Source organism: Macaca fascicularis, chromosome 1, assembly GCF_037993035.2.
Source record: "Macaca fascicularis isolate 582-1 chromosome 1, T2T-MFA8v1.1".
In the NCBI taxonomy this organism is placed as follows: Eukaryota; Metazoa; Chordata; class Mammalia; order Primates; family Cercopithecidae; genus Macaca; species Macaca fascicularis.
Genome location: NC_088375.1, coordinates 35,873,527 through 35,891,724, shown reverse-complemented (window position 1 = coordinate 35,891,724; position 18,198 = coordinate 35,873,527). Strand labels below are relative to the sequence as shown.

Below are 18,198 nucleotides of genomic sequence, written 5' to 3'. Positions count from 1 at the left end.
ATTATCTACTTCAGAAATTCATTAACATTACAATAAAATACATTACATTTGTGGAATATAGAGACAAATTTGAAAAAGATTTGTTCTCAAGAAGCTCATGGTCTGTACTTCTTAAATATTATATCAATAGAAAATTTAACTTCATATCTCTAGTATATTTATTCATAAATGATATACATGGGCTCCAAATCTATAAAGCAAATATTAGTGAAGTATACTTTTCCTTATTTCAGATAAAAACCAAAGGGATAAAAGTTTCATTATTTTCTTCCCACCCATACCTACAAACCAATGAACACCAAACATTGCCAGCAACCCACTGAAAGCAAGGTGAAAAGGTATGCAACAGATTCGTTCTCACAGCCCTCTGAAGGAAACAACCCCGTTGACACCTTCTAATCTCCAGAACCATGAAACGATACATTTCTGTTGTCTAAGCCACCCAGTCAGTGGTTCTTTGTTATCGCAGCCCTGGTAAAATAAAACCCTGAACAAGGTACTACAGTGGAGCAGCCTGTAACCTTGGGCTGACTGGAAGAACAAGAATGCAAAGGAAAGATATAGTTGATTACTATGAGCTAAGTAGACACCAAAAAAGAGAACCAGGTCTATATCATGGATGCTGGATCTCCAACACCAAAGAACTATACAGTGGGGATGCTCCCTATGGGTCCCTCTGAAGAGTTTGCACCCTTCTACCTATAAGAGAACCAGCATTGGAACACACACAGAAGGCATTCAAATTCATGGCCAATGTTAGCTAGAAAAGCAGCAATAACCAACAGAGGCTTGTAATTTCATGTCTGGGTAAGTAAAAACTGTGGCATCAGACCAGAACGCCTTTTCTCCAATCCTGTCTCCCTACTCCAATGCCAGAAAGGTTAGAAGTTGAAGAGGGTAGAGCAGGGGTGGTGGAGTGAAAGAACTGGCTGGATATCTCCTACTCCATGGTGGGGGTGGGGGGTGGAGTTAAATAGGATATGAGACAAAATTTTAATCAAATAGATTAAATTAACTTTAATTATTGAAAGTAAAGTAAAAAACTATTGGCTCCCCATCATAGAGATCAGCTTTCTAGTAGTGATAGCACAATTGTGGGCAAGAACTGGGGAAAATAAAACCCCCACTCTTCACCCCTTATACCCAGAGGCAGACTCATGTGTTGTGGGACCTGAAGCTTATATAATTTGTGAGTCCATATTTTAAAAAAACCCACAAAATTGCAAACACGAATCTTTTTTTTCTTCTATCATTGATTAAGGTCTCATATGCTAAAAAGATCTTAAGGTTTGTGGTCAACAGAGGCTGCTGTAAGAGAGAGGAGAAACTAATTCAACAACAGTAACATCAAAGGTTTATCAAAGATCTACAGTCATTTATAATAAAATCAGAGTTCACCATCATCATCTGATTACGGCATAGAATAAATGGTAGTAAGTTGCTGCCTTGCTTTCCTTAATTGCATCGTCATTTTTCAGCAGTCGTGTAATTAGTCGGCATGAAGAGAGACTCCAAGTTTTTCTGCACAGAGTTAATAAATAACAAAAATTTAAATATCTTAGGAAATTCCAAAATGATGTTTTGTAAAATGAAAGTAGATAAGCCGAGTAAAAGGATAAGCGCGAGGTCAGTGTGCTGGATGACAAAACGCAAAAAATTCTAAGGCTTTGAGAATACTGCAAAGAACAAATTTGTATTTTCGATGACCTGCTATATTTAAGTTTCTTGGCTTTACTTTTGTGACTTGGGAGAAATGAACAAATATTTTAATACAATATCATTATGACACTGTATTAAGAGATTAAAACGTAAAAACAAAATGATTATATCAACACATGCTGAAAAGGCAACTGACAACATCCTGTACCGTTTCTATTAAGAAATCTCAGAACACAGGAAGATTTTGTAAAGTATACAAAATTACAGCTAGATAAGAGGAGTTAAGTTCTAGTACTCTGTACCACTGTAGGATGACTGTAGTTAACAATAATATAATGTATAGTTCCAAATAGCTAGAAGGAGGATACTGAATGTTCCTAAGAGGAAGAAATAATAAACGTTTGAGATGATGGATATGTTAATTACCCTGATCTGATCACTACACATCTTATGTATCAAAACATCACTATGCACCCTGTAAATATGTACAATTATTACATGTCAATTTAAGAAATAAAATTAAAATTAAAAAAAGAAATCTTAGAATACAGGCATATGTGGCATACTGAACTGTATATAAGATGGTAGTCACATAAGATTATAAAATCATATTTTTACTGTACCTTTTCTGTGTTTCCATTCACAAATACTTATCATTGTGTTATACCTGCCTACTGTATTCAGTATAGTAACATATAGTACAGGTTTGCAGCCTAGGAGCAATAGGGGTTAGAACCCAAAGAGGGTAGGGCAGGAGTGGAAGGACTGGCTGAATATCTGCCACCCCACCCAGGGTGGTGGGGATGGAGGTATATTATTATTGCCTTGACTATACCAAACTTTCTTAGCTTAAAGAAGAATACAGACCAGAAATCAATAGCAATATTATAGATAGATATAAAACATTAAAAACATTTTTGTTAAAGTTAGGAATAACATAAAGATATCCAACTCACCACTATTTTTCAACAGGATGTGGGTTCACCAGGGTTATATGTTACTGGTAGGAGGTCCTAGCCAAGGTGGTAAGACAAGATAAGGAGTAAGAGACATAGGTATTGAAAGAAGGAAACAAATGATAATTATTTGCAGAAAATAAGGTGTATCCCTAAGTGGGGATGGCAGAGGGAGACAAGACAAACAACTGAAAAACAATTAATAAAAGGATTTATTAAGATGGTTAGAATAAATATAAATATACAGAAATTAAGAGTTTTCCTGTATACCAGTAGTTATCAATTAGGAAAAATTAATGGGAAAAATGATCCCATCCAAAAAGCAGTAAGAACTACAAACTAGGGACAAGCTTTATTAGAAAAATTAAGATATTTGCAGGAAACCATGAAACTATAGATAACAGGGTGCTGTTAGATCACTGAGGGAAAAGAAGGATTGTTCAATAAACATAGCAGGAAAGAGTCATCAATATGAAAAAAGTGTATAAACCAGCTCCTGGGATTACAGAGTTAAGTGTCAAGAAAAAAATTTTAAAATTAACAAAAAATATCTGGAGACACTGGAGATACGAAATGATTTTTTAAACAAGAAACAAGGCCAGGTGTGGTGCCTCACACCTGCAATCCCAGCACTTTGGGAGGCTAAGAAAGGCGGATCACTTGAGGTCTGGAGTTCAAGACCAGCCTGGCCAACATGGCAAAACCCAGTCTCTACTAAAAATATGAAAATTAGCCAGGCATGGTGGCATGTGCCTGTAATTCCAGCTACTCAGGAGGCTGAGGCACAAGAATTGCTGGAACCCAGGAGAAGGTTGCAGTGAGCCAAGAAGGCGCTACTATTCTCCAGCCTCAGTGACAGAGTGAGACTCTGTCTCTTAAAAAAAAAAAGAAAAAGAAAAATAAACAAAAGGAAACAAACAAGAAGTATTGACTATAAAAGACTGGAGACGTTGGCCATTATATTAAAATTATAAACTTTTGTCCATCTGTAGACCTTAAATAAAGAAAGTAAAAAGACCAGTCAGAAATTGAGAAATGATATTCACAAGACCCACAATTTTTCACAGGATTACTATCAAGAACATAGAAAGAACTTCTATCTCTTAATAGGTTAAGCATGACCAACTCAACAGAAAAGTGGGCAAGAGATATAAAGAAGAGGTTCACAAAAGCATAACATATATAGCCATAGACTTATGAAAAATGTTCGGTACTACTGGTAGTCAGGATATGAAAAATCAACCATCTTATCTTCATCCCATGAGAAACACTAAAAATTCTGACAATACCAAGTATTAATATTGGGCAGAATGTAGACGACTCAAGATTTCATATATACTGCTGGTGGGAAACAGTCTGGCATTGCTGAAGTTGAACATTTATATACCCTAAGCCCAGAGATTCTACTCCTATGTATATACCAAAGAGGAACTTATAAAGGAGAAAAGAAGACATTTGCAAGGATGTTCGTAGCAGCACTGACACCAAGAGCAAAACTCTTAACAAAGGAAATACAATATACTTCAATAAGAGACTGAACCTGAATACCAACCCTAACCCCAACTCTTAATCTAAATTTGTTGTTACAGTTAAACAATGTAAAAATTATACAGTAGTCAAATAGATAAACTATAGCAAAAAATGGAGAGATGAGTAATATAATATTTAAATGGAAAAAGTTCAAAAGAATATATAAAATATGCTCTTTATATAAAGTTAAAAATGACTAGAATTTTAAAATGTTTATGAAAGTAAATTCTCTCCCAAATAATCTATACATTCATTGTAATTCCAACTGAAATCCCAACACACATTTTTTGTTTTTGGCTAGGAGTATAGAGGGACTTGATACTACCATTCATTTGGAAAAGGAAATACATGAATAAAAGGCCAAATACCTTTTGAAAGGAAGAACTAATTAGAATTTCCTATATCAGTAAGAGAAAAACATTATAATCATTAAAACACTGTGACACTGACATAGAAATAGATCAGCTTAATAGAAAAAGACATATGAACACTTAGCTGATCATAAAGGGTACCTTTTACATCACTGTGCAAAGAACTGACCATTCAAAAAAAAAAAAAAAAAAAAGGCACTGAGACAACTAGCTATGCGGCTGAAAAAAAAAAATCTCATTTAACATAACCAAAAATAAATTCCAGACAAAGACACAAACTGAAGTTGAAAAAGGCCTTTCTAAGCATGACACAAAAGCCAGAAATTACAATGGAAAAGAGAGAAAGACTGAACAATAAAAAATTAAAAGCTTCAAATAGAAAAGACAGGCTGAACAAATTTGCAAGGCTATTTAACAGCATCTATCAAAATATGAAATGCAAATTATCTTTTGATTCTATTTCTAGAAACCAATCCTACAGAAATACCAGCACAAGCAAATGAACATGGATATATGTACAAAGATGCTTAATTCAAAGTTGGCAACTGCAAAAAAACAAAAGCACTCCAAGTATTCAAAAGGAGGGGAACAGATAAATCTATGGTGGAATAAGATGCAGCATTTAAGGATAACAAGTATAGATATCTTCAATATATGCCTTTATTTTTATTGTGAAATATGATACTCCACAGAGAATAGCATAAAACATAAATGTAGATTTTAATGAATTATAATACTGTCATAGCAAGAATTAGAACATTGTCTGCAACAAATAATTTCCCAAATACTCCATCCTGATCCCAATTCCCTTCACCCTATAGATAACCACTATACCTATTTCCAGAGTAAACATTCCTTGCTTTTATTTAGTTTTAGCACTGAAATGTGCATATCTCAACACATGATTTCTTTTTCCTTTTCTTGAATTTTATATAAATAGTATAATAAGACACATTTTTGATTTTGATTTACTAAATATTATATTTTAAAGATTTATTAATGTTGCTGTGTGTCACTGTAGTTTGTTCATTTTACTACATGATGATGTCACCTTTTTAAAACTCATTTTACTGATTTTTTTCCAGGTTATATCTATTTTGGGGCTATAATGGATGCTTGTTTATTCTTGTACATGCATCCTCATGTACATAAGCATGTATTTATATTGAGTTAGCATTACTTTCAATTTTATTAGATAATGCTAAAGTGTTCTCCAATGTAACTGTACAAATTTTCACTCCCACTAGCAATGTAGGAGTTCCCATTGCTCTATATGCTTGACAACTTTAGTATCATCAGATTTTAAATTTTAGCCAATCTGGAGATTGTGTGGGGGTATCTTGTGTGTGTGTGTGTGTCTGTGTGTGTGTTTGTCACCCAGGCTGGAGGAGTGCAGTGGCGCAATCTCGGCTCACTGCAGCCTCAGCCTCCTGGGATCAAGCGATTCTCTGCCTCAGCCTCCTGAGTAGCTGGGATTACAGGTGCCTGCCACCATCCTGGCTAATTTTTTTTGTATTTTTAGTAGAGATAGGGTTTCACCATCTTGGCCAGGCTGGTCTTGAACTCCTGACCTCGTGATCCACCTGCCTCGGCCCCCCAAAGTGTTGGGATTACAGGCATGAGCCACCGCGCCTGGCCCCTTTGTTGTGGTTTTAACTTGGGATTCCTTGGTAAGGCTGAGCACCTCTTTAAATGTATACAGCCATTTGGTTATATTCTTTTGTGAAGTGCCTATTAAGTCGCTGCCCATTTTTCTATTGGGTTTTGTCTTTCTTATCAATTTGTCGGGATGCTTGAAATATTCTGGTATAATTTCTTTGTTGGTTTATATAGCTTGACTTTTTGCATTTTCAGTAGTGTCTTTTGATGAACAGAAGTTATTAATATGAATAAACATTATCACCTTTTTCTTCTTTATAATTAGTGCTTTTTTCTATTTGATTTAATAATTACTTCTCTATCCTCAGGTCATGAAGATGCTATAATATATTCTAAAAGTGGTATTATTACTATTTGGTAGTTTACATGTAGGTCTATAATTTAGATGGAATTCATTTTTATGTAAATTGTTAAGAAATAATCCACTTCCACTTTATTTTTCCATATGGATCTCCAGATGAGCCAGGATCATTTATTGAAAAGACCTTAATTTCCCCACCACTCTGCAGTGTCAATTTTATCATAAGTAAAATGTACATATAGGCACAGGTCTGTTTCTGGACTCTTTACTCTGTTTCATTGGTCTATTTTTAACACTAATACCACTTTGTCTCAATTAATATAGTTTTACAAAAAGCCTTAATAGCTGACAGAGCAAGTGCTCCTAAATTATGTTTCTAAAAGAGTTTTTGGCTATCCTAATATATACAAATATATAGATAGCTAGAGAGAGAGAGAGAGAGAAAGACAGACAGACAGGGTCTTGCTCTGTCACCCAGGCTGGAGTGCAGGGGTGTGATCACAGCTCACTGCAATCTAGAATTCCTGGCTCAAGTGATCCTCCCTGCTTCAGTCTCCCAAGTAGCTGGGACCACAGGCATGTGCCACTACGTCCAGCTAATTTTCAATTTTTTTGTAGAGATGGGGTCTCATCATGTTGCCCAGGCATCATAAGATTTTTAAAATTGGAATTGCATTGACTCTACAAAGGAATTTAGGGTAAAAGTTAACACCACAAAAACCAGTTTTCCAACTCCAGAAGCATGGTATATATCTACTTTCAATTATTCTTAAATTTCTCCTAATAAAGCTTTATAGTTTACTTTTTAGATGTTTTACACATCTTTTAAATGATTTACTCCTAGGTTATTGACATTTTGTTACTGTAAACAGTATTTTAAAAAATTCACTTTCAGTTTATTGTTGATCTATAGAAATGCAATTAGGTTTTGTTTCTGGATCTTGTTATCTACCAACTTGCTAAACTCAATGCCTGTAAACTTTTTAATGGATTTTCTAAACAATCACATCACTTGTAAAGTTTCTAATTTTCCAGTCCTTACATATTTTCTTGCCTTACTGTATTGATTGAGACCTTTACTACAATGTGGAATAGCAAGGGTGATAACGGACATCCTAGCCTTGGTCCTCATCTAAAAGGGAAAGCTTTTCACCATTACACATATTTGTTGAGGGGTTTTTGTACATATCACTAATCAGAGTAAAGAAATTCTTTTCTATTGTTGTTTGGCTAAGAGTTCTTATGAATAGTTGTTAAATTTTATTAAATGTCGTTTTTGCTCAATTGAGATGATTGTAAGATTTTTCTCCTTTAGTTCATTAATGGTAAACTATTCTAACTTTCTAATATTAAATCTACTTTGCATTTGTGTTATAAAGCCAATTTTAGTCATAATGTATTATTCCATTTGCTAATATTTTGTTTAGGATTTCTGGAACTATATTAATGAGTAATACTCTCTGTAATTGTCCTTTCATGATGTATCATTGCTAGGTGGTATAAAAGTAGGTGATGTGTATAGTCTCTTTTACTGAAAAAATTTTGTAATCTGAAAATGTATCTTTTTTTTTTTGACAGGGCTTCATTTTTGTCACCCAAGCTGGAGCGCAGTGGCACAATCTTGGTTCACACTGTAGCCTTGACCTCCTAGGCTCCAGTGAACCACCCACCTCAGCCTCCTGAGTAGCTAGGACTACAGGCATAAGCCACCACACCCTTGTATAATTCTCTACCCTCAGGGCCTGGAATCTGTAATATGATGGGACAACCACGCCACTGATTAGGTTATATTTTATGGCCTAGGTGATGGTACAGTCACTATCATGATTACAGTTGTGTTACACTGGATTACATCATAGCCAAAAAATTAGTACTGAAGAGTTGGGCATTGCTATAAAGATACCTTAAAATACGGAAGAAGCTTTGGAATTGGGTTAACTGGTAGAAGCTGGAAGAGTGTGGAGGGTTCAGAAGAAGACAGGAAGATGAGGAAAGTTTGGAACTCTCTAGAGACTGGTTAAATGGTTGTGACCAAAATGCTGATAGTGATATAAACAGTGAAATCCAGGCTGAAGAAGTCTCAGATGGAGATGAGGAACTTACTGGGTACTGGAGCTAAGGTCACTTTTGTTATACATTAGCAAAGAACCTGGGGGCCTTCTGCCCCTGCTCTAGGGATCTATGGAACTTTGAACTTGAGCATGATGATTTAGTGTATCTGGCAGAAGAAATTTCTAAGCATCAAAGTAATCAAGATGTGGCCTGGTTGCTTCTAACAACCTATGCTCATATGCATGAGCAAAGACATGACGTAAAACTGGAACTTATATTTAAAAGGGAAATGGAGAGTAAAAGCTTGAAACATTAGCAGCCTGGCCATGTGGTAGAAGAGAAAAGCTCATTTTCAGGGGAGGAATTCAAGCAGGTTGCAGAAATTTGCATAAGTAAAAAGGAGCAAAGTACTGATGGCCAAGACACTAGGGAAAAGGCCTTGAGGGCATTTCTAAGACCTTGGTGGCAGCCCCTCCCATCACAGGCTTGTAAGCCTAAGAGAACAAAATGGTTCTGTGGGTCAGGCCCAGGGCCTGCTGCCCCAGGCAGCCTCAGGACACTGCTCTCTGTGTCCCAGCTGTCTAACTCCAGCCATGGCTCAAAGGGACCCAGGTACAGCTCAGGCTGCTGCTTCAGATAGTACAAGCTGAAAGCCTTAAATACATGGTGTTAAGCCTGTGGGTACACAGAGTTCAAGAGCTGAGGGTTGGGAGCCGGTGCCTAGATTTCAGAGAATGTATGGAAAAGCCTGGATGTCCAGGCAGAAGCCTAATGCTGGGGCAGAGCTCTCATGGAGAACCTCTACTAGGGCAGTGCAGAGGACAAATGTGGGGTTGGAGCCACTACAGTGAATCCCCACTGGGGTGCTACCTAGTGGAGCTGTAAGAAGAACCATCCTACAGACTCTGGAATGGTAGAGCCAGCAACAACTTATACCCTGCACCTGGAAAAACTGCCAGCACTCAACAACAGCCCATGAGAACAGCACAGGAGCTGACCCCTGAAAGGCCATAGGAGTGGATTGCCCAAGGCCTTAGGAGTCCACCTCTCACATCAGTGTGTCCTGGATGTAGGAAATAGAGTCAAAGATTATTTTGGAGCCTTAAGATTAAATTCTTCTCCCATTTGCCCCAAGAATACTTGTTGACAGAGCCTGCAGTTTCACCATTTACCCCAAGATAACTTTGCCATGAAATATCTCATTTTTATTATTATTTTCATATTGCTCTAGTATATCAACTTTGAAAACAAAAGACATCATTCTATTTATAGCATTCTGTTTTTAGTACTGGTATTTCCATTTACAAAATATAGTAATTCTCGATTGCTAAAAATGTCAAATCCTAGAAAACGTAGCATTCCTATGTGTGATGTTAACGTCATTCTGCAACAGTTGTTGGCCAAAGATTCGTTTGATGAATTCAATTTTTCTGAAATAGACAATTCTGATGATTCAGATGATTCTGATGTTAGTTCTATTTAGAACTAACTCCAAGAACAGTTTTAATATTTTGTTTTCACATTGAAAATCAGTCAGATTTGCTTCAGCCTCAAAGAGTATGTTTATGCAAAATTAAATGAGTGCTGGCAGCGAGCTGCACTTCTTGTTTTCTAAATGGGAAAAGGGTTAATGGCTGCTCCGCTGGGTTTCAGACTTGTATGGGGCCTGTAGCCCCTTTCTTTTGGCCAATTTCTCCCTTTTGGAATGGGATTATTTACCCAATGCCTATACTTTCATCGTATCTTGGAAGTAACTAACTTGTGTTTGATTATACAGGCTCATAGGCAAAAGGGACTACTAGCCTTCTCTAAGACTCTGGGCTTTGGACTTTTGAGTTAATACTGGAACGAGTCAAGACTTCAAGGATTGTTGGGAAGGCATGACTGTATTTTGAAATGTGAGAAGAACATGAGATTTGGGAGGGGCCAAGGGTGGAATGATATGGTTCGGATCTGTGTCCTTGCCCAAATCTCATGTCAAATTATAATCTCCAATGCGGGAAGTGGAGCCTGGTGGGAGGTGACTGGGTCATGGGGACAGTTTTTCATGGTTTAACACCATGCCACCTTGGTCCTGTCATCAGGATAGTGAGTTCTCATAAGATCTGGTTGTTTAAAAGTGTGTAGCACCTCCCCAACCCAAGTCTTGCTCCTGCCTACATTTAAGAAGCCTGATCTCGTTTTGCCTTCTGTCATGAATAAAAGCTCCCTGAAACTTCCCCAGAAGCAGATGCTGCCATGCTTCCTGTACAGCCTGCAGAACTATGAGCCAATTAAACCTCTTTTCTTTATAAATTACCCAGTCTCAGGTAATTCTTTTTAGCCATGCAAGAATGAACTCATACATCCAATCAGAGTAAGAGTCTCTCACTGGCTTTGAAGAAGTAAGTGCCAAGTAGTGAGGGGGCCATGGAAATGGGACATAACAGTGGCCTCTAGAAGCTGGGAGTGACTCCTTGCCAACAGCAAGGCAAAAAACAGGGATCTCAGCCCTACCACTGCAAGAAACTGAATTCTGCTGACAACCTGAACAAGTTTGAAAGAGGACTCTGAGCTCCAGATGCGAACGTGGTCTGACTGATATGTTTGTTTTGGCCCTGAGCAGAGAACTAGCTGCATTCTGCCTAGACTTCTGATGTATAGAAACTGAAATAGGCTGGGAGTCGTGGCTCACACCTGTAATCCCAGCCCTTTGGGAGGCCAAGATGGGAGGACTGTTTGAGGCCAGGAGTTTAAGACCAGTTTGGGCAAGATAGCAAGACCCCATCTCTACAAAAAAAATTTTTTTTAATTAGCCAGGTGTAGTCTTGTGTACCTATAGTTCCAGCTACTCAGAAGGCTGAGAGGTGGGAGGATCACTTGAGTCAAGGGGTTTGAGGTTACAATGAGCTATGATCAGTTGGGCCACTGCACTCCACCCTGGTTGACAGAGAAAGACCCTGTCTCAAGAGAAAAAGAGAAAGAAAGAAAAAAAGAACAGTGTACAAATAACATACATACAGGTCAATATGTTTTCACAAATGGAATTCATGCTAGTAACCAGCATCTGAACCAGAAAACACCACCACTACAGAACATTACCACCAGCCAGAGGCCTCTCTTATATATCCTTGGCAGTCATTACCCCCATATGGATAATCACTATCCTGATTTCCATCACCCTAGATCAGTTTGAACTCTATATAAATGGAATCACTCAGTGAGTATTATTTTGAGACTTTTCATGCTCAACATACATTTGTAAGATTCATGCATTCTGTCACATGAAGTAGTGGTTTGTTCTTTTTCATTGCTGTATAGAATTCCATTTTATAAGCAAACCACAATTTATTCATTCTACTGCTGATGAGCATTTGGGTAGTTTCAAATTTTTAGCTGTTATAAATAGTGCTGTTATAAGCATGTTTGTACAGGTCTTCTGATGAACCTAGGTATACATTTCGATTGGGTACATAAACAGGAGTGTAACTGCTGGGTCACTAAGCATTGTTCAGCTTTAGGAGATACTGTCAAATAGCTGTTCAAAGTAATTGTACAAGTTTACACTCCCGTCAATATGGTATGAAAACTACTTTTGTTCCAGATACTTATCAACATTGGGTATTTTCTTTTTTCTCATTTCAGATATTTTGATGGGTATGTAATCCTATTTTGGTTTAAATTTGCATTTCCCTGATGACTAACAATAGCTGCACACCTTGTCATATACTAAATGGTAATCTGGATTGCCTCTTTTGTAAAATGAGCATTCCAGTCTTGCTTTTTTCTCACTGATGTGTAGGAGTCAGTTATATATTATGATCAAACGTTAAAATTTAAAACTTTATTTTTTCAGACTATCAGAGAAAATGTAACATAAGCAACATCTGAACTAAATCTGAAGAGCCTTAAGACAGTTTCTATTCTCCCGTAATACAGGTTTGACAGGGGGAAAGAGAAACAAAAATTCTACCTTTAAATGTTTAATCCAAGAACAAAGTAAAATGAAAATGGGTTTCACGACACTGACCCTGGGAGAAACCTACTGGGAAGCTGTCATAAATCACAGCACTTTACAGCAATAGTCACACTCTTCAAGCTCACTATTTCTTGATAATTAAGATTTTACTGTTAAATACATTTTGCAGTTTGTTCACAGTAAGATAGTTTCTGAGAAAAACAGGTAAATCATTGTTTGGATATTCCTTTTAAAAAAGAACAGATCAAAGCCTGGCTTCTGGTTTTAAACACTCTTCCATTAAAAAAAATCAAATGAAACCAAAATAAAATAGTGTCACAAGTGTTGGACTAAACAGTTCTACTGAGGCACTGGGGACAAATAGCTATAATTCCACTAGACTTCTACCTTTTGTAGTACAATAAATTTCCTCTGCCTAGTACATTTTGATCTTGTATAAGCTAAAAAATATTTCCAAGGGAGACTAGTTTTCATTCCTTGTAATGATAGCAGTAACTCCTAGGGTTTCTTCTTTATACTACATTTTTGGTTAATAAAAATGGTCTATACCATTTCTCAGAGATGAGAAGAGAATGGTAAGGGCTTTAGTTGATTTTTAAAAGCTACTTTAAAAAATTATCTTTAAAAGTTGATCATTAATCATTTTCCAAGTGCTGTTTTTTAATAATAGGGGAAGGAAATAAATAAAACTAAACATACTAAAAGCATATTTCAAAATTTTAGCAATTATACCCAGGCAAGTAAATGATGCTACTCATATAATAGCGTATTTATTGTTTCAGGAAACTACAGTGACATTTCACTGGACTTCAGGTGGAGGAAAAATGCTTCAAGGAAAACGTCAGGATGTATATAGCGATTTCTTTTCCCTTCCTTCTTTCTTTCTTTTTTTTTTTTTTCTTCAAGGTTTTGCTCTGTCACCCAGGCTAGAGTACAGTGATGTGACCATAGCTCACTGCAGTCTTGATTCCTGGGCTCAAGCAATCCTCTCACCTCAGCCTTCTCAGTAGCTGGGACTAGAGGTGCATGCCACCCTGTCTGGCCGATTTTTAAATTTTCTGTAGAGAGGAAGTCTCGCTGTGTTGCCAGGCCTGGCCTCAAACAATCCTACTGATTCAGCCTCCCAAAGTGTTGAGATTACAGGTGTGAGCCACCAAACCTGGCTGATGTAGCAAATTATATGAAAGATAAAATATTTTAATTATTAAAAAAATCTCCTTAAATTTCAGCTGTACAAGAGAGATTCACAAATAAAGCAGACCAAATTCTGTGTGAAGAAATTCCTCTACCACATGTTGAAAGCATTTAAATAATCTATTTCCCCTTTGAGTGATTAGTTTCCCATACTTTGAGAAAATGCTGATAAGAAATATTCTATAACCATACTGGACACACTCTTAGAAATGAGCTCTTGGTACACAGAAGATGATTATCCTTCCCTGTTAATAGACTTATCACATTTTCCCTTGTCCTTTGACTGAATAAACTCAATTCTATGTACTCACACAAGCTAGATTTTTGGTGGCTCTTCTTGCACTCATTTTGACAAATCACTTCTCTTTTTTATTTCATTTTACTTATTTACTTGAAACTTCATATTCCAGGTATTCCTGGAAAGAAGAGCAATTGAAGTAGGGACTCAGACATCTTATCTTCTCCTATCTGACTCGAGAAGCACACACAACCCAATTGAAGTATTTCAGCAAAAAAGTTACAAACCAGAATCTTAAAAACGGAAAGAATACCCATTTTCCTAATCTTCATATAAACTAAAGGTAGTATTTATGAATAGTTACACAACAGTGCTGTTATAACATTTTTCAAAGGTACTCCGTAATCTCTGGAATTGGATTCAGGACATCAGTTAGCAACTTGTTTAACAGGCTAGCTATCCTAGGCAACACCTGATCCTGAACGACACCTGCTTTATTCCAGCAGCTCAAGTTGCTTACTTTCCAAGATCTGACATTAGAAAAAGGAAGCAGAACCAGCTATCTTCTCTTCTTCTAAGAACAGGTCTACACAAACCTAAACTAATTTTCCAAGGTGCTTTTCAGCAACTCATTTACTCAAAAAATATTGCAAACCTGAGAATGACAGAAATGTGGAGTTCTATAGAGTCATATTATTAACAGGATCTCCTCAATGGTTCCCTCTTCATGTGCTTGAGCTAATAGTATTTCCAATTCAGCTTCATGACACGGTTTGAGTAGGGGCAAGGGGGTACCAGAGAGGACAAAGGCCTTCATCTGAATTTTAATCACTGACTTAGTAAGTCTCTCTTACTTGTCAAGTATGTACAAAGAAAGTATTCTGAGTGGCATTGCTTAAGGCTTCCAAACACAAGCTGAGATCATACCCACAATTAAATGTGGAATTTTGATAGATGGAATTCCTATCAGCACTTAAAAATAACCCTGGCTAAAAGAGAATTCATATCGCTGAGTCATGACTCATTTTCTTGAATCATTGTTCACTAGGAACAACAGGACAAAAATTTTTGCTTCTGATTCTGCACGTAAGAATCAGTTATTTTAAGAAAGTTTATGCAACTCAAATATAAGAATCCGGTGAACCTTATTTCACAATACAGCAGTCACCTCCTTCTCACTAAAACTGATATACAGGGAACTGAAAACAAGAATGACCATGAACAACCACTAGGGAGCGTGAAAGAACAGAAGAGAACAAAAAGAGTCTGTAACAAACACTTTTTCTCTTTAGAGACTGCAGAAGGTCAAGACTGGAGCAGAAGGGGAAACACAACCATGTTGTTTACATAAAAGGATTCTCAGAGTCTTGGGTGGATAACTGGGTAACTTTCATGAGTAAAAGAATTAACTTGACAGCTCAGAACAATTTATATGTCCAGCTTCAAGTCCCTGCCCCTGGTCCCTATCTTTTGCCTTCATTTTTCTTTGAAGATATTCCATTCTTGGGGATTTAACTGGGATACATAAGAATTATGTATTACATAGAATTATGCCCAAGAGGTAGAAAGAAATTGCAACAGCAAAGAGAGCAGTTTCTTTCAATGAGTCAAAAGTCTTGATCAACTATAGCCAAATCTTTTTCAGAAAATGTTGTCATTATATAGTAGAGCTCTTTACCTTCTTTGAAAATTTAATATACAAACAATATTTATATATAGATTGTTCATGGGAAAAATTTTAAAAGCAGTATCAAGGGGAAAATCATGAATAGTGAAAATAGGTCTGCCTTCAAGAAAACACTGGTCAAAAGAAAATTATTTCACATACATATGAGAGTTTCTTTTTCATGCCACTTATATTTCACTCTACTCACTCTATTCCCATTTAGAATTTGTCTTCATTTAAGGTGATGGGTATCCCAAGTATACTGATGTGATCTTTCCAAATTGTGTAAATGTATTAAACTATCAAATGAATCCCATAACTATCTACATGTATTATACACCAATAAAAACTTGTTTAAAAATAAAATTTGTCTTTAGCCACAAAGTGGGCACCTTTTTATTTTATTTTATTTTTAACACGGAAAGCATAAACCTGCATAATCTGACATTTGTTTTCAGAATTAAAAAAGAAGTGAATTTCCTTTGAGTATTTTTCTCTTTGTAGTGCATGGTAGTGAGTTTTATCATGATTAGCTTGGTTAATAAAATAGTTTCTTTTAACTTAGATCAGTAAAATACCAGCAATAGATTAATGACTTCTGATCATTTCTGGCATCAGAAAATATACTCAGGTCAAAGGCCCATTTTACTCTCTCATTCTATCATATAATATACACACACAACATAATATACATAGATATATCATGGCAGTCCTTTCACATATTAAAAGCAGGATAAAAGCTGAGAGAAGAATCTAAGCTTTGTGTAATACAACATGAATACTGTTAAGTTGGATACAGCATTATGTCCTTATTCTCACAGCCATGGGTCCTCTTAAAAACAGTGTGCTTAAATAATGGATTCTCCAGTAAGACAAACAGTCTCTTCTTTCCTACTGGGTGGAGAATTCACTTGGTAATTTGGTTTCCGATATAGCCGAGAGGAGTAAGGAAACTATTCCTTATAACTTACTGCCCATCCTACACAGACTTGTAAATCAGAACTGCACTTACGTAGACCCAGCCAAAAACTGGAATGAGCAGGTCAGGCTTTAATACAAAAGGACAACATCCCTTTACTGTGCTTATAGCGAAATCAAGCTAACTTGTTCCCAGGAGTTGTAAAGAGCCATGACAGATTCTGTTGACAGTGGCTATCTTTACTATTTAGCTCACTAGAATAGTGTGGCCTCTCATCCCCACAATGGTTTCCAGAAAAATGGAAAGGGCAGCAACCTTTTTTAGGGACTAAATGAAAATGTATGAAGACAGATGTTCCCTGTCTGTTGTGGCTCTCAAATCTCTTCACTTAAATTATCCTCTAACACATAATTCAAGAGGTGAAATAACGGAAGATCCTTATAAGCAGAGAGAAACAGAAATTGAAAGGAAGCAATGGGTCAAAATAGTTGGATGATTTAAAAATATTATCTCATATTTTTCTTTGAGTAAACATAAGAAAGGCAGTGAATATAATTTGCTTTCAGTAAAATAGACACATTACAAAAATAGATATTTGCATACAGAAAAAAGTTTACTAACATTTACACAGAAAACTGACAAGTCCTAAAGTCTTTTAAAAAATTAAAAGCAGCATAATTAAATAAAAGCAGCATACAAACTATAGTAATTTTCCTTCACTGAAAGCCATTTTTTCCTCTTGATAAATATTTTGTTATATGTTTTTGGTTTTGGTCAAGAGTATGTATCAACAGTGATTTGACGACATCTATTCTCAATACCTCCTCCCCATAAGATTTCAATCTAGGTTTATGATGTACCTGGTCTATTTAGGCAATAATTCATTGTACCTGAGGCTAGCAGATGTAGTATAGGTAAAATATAAGTCTGTATATAATTGGTTCTATGAAAAACACGTTAAACTGAGAATAAGGAGATCTGGGTTTTCATTTCAATTCTGTTCCTAATTCTGACCTTGCGCAAGTACCTTAGACCACAAAATTTTCATTGAAAATGGAGAGACTAGACTATAGATAATCTCCAAGTCTCTTTCAGATTTAACTTTCAATAAGTCAATAAACTTTTTTACTTGTCATCTTGGCAGAGGATATTAAAAGCCTACCTTGGGCAAAAGTAACAAAGTTTTCTTTCGAATGCTCTTACTGCTGTCTATCGATCAAACCTGTTGAACTTTTGAATGACACAGATTGATTATGTGTTACTGAGGTTCAAGCAAGGCTGTTAACATCTTGTTGATGGTCAATACATTCTGTCTCACTCAGAGAGAAATGAGCTTTACCTGTTCCCAGGTATCTTTATATTTCATAAAGAATTTTAGGAAAGATACAGAATAAGGATCCATTTCATATTATTAACAGAACAAGTACATGCTGCAGTGTTAATATTTTGCTGTGGTCATTATTCTTTTAATTTATCTGAGTTTATTAGATGGCTATTCTTGTGCTGGATTTTGTACTGGAATGCTAACAGACAGCTTCCACACAGTATTTCTGTGAACTCACAGCAATAAAAACCAACCTATTTTTTTAAAGCCAATAATCATAAAGGTAAATAGTCACTGCATTTGTGTAATTTTTAAAAAGCCACATTCCCCTTAAATACGTGACTTTTCATTTCAGTCTCAGACTCTAGGGA

At 36.3% G+C, this 18,198-nt stretch overlaps 1 protein-coding gene and 1 long non-coding RNA gene across 12 annotated transcripts in view; both read right to left on the bottom strand.

The window, feature by feature from the left end:
* The window catches only part of RASAL2 (RAS protein activator like 2), a 389,304-nt gene that overhangs the window by 138,393 nt on the left and 232,713 nt on the right, over nucleotides 1–18,198 (bottom strand). The window lies entirely within an intron of this gene.
* Nucleotides 6,421–18,195, bottom strand: LOC135967436 (uncharacterized). The gene is made up of 2 exons (XR_010581574.2): nucleotides 17,394–18,195; nucleotides 6,421–17,363 (listed from the first exon to the last, which is right to left on the bottom strand). It is a non-coding gene; the product is annotated as an uncharacterized lncRNA (long non-coding RNA).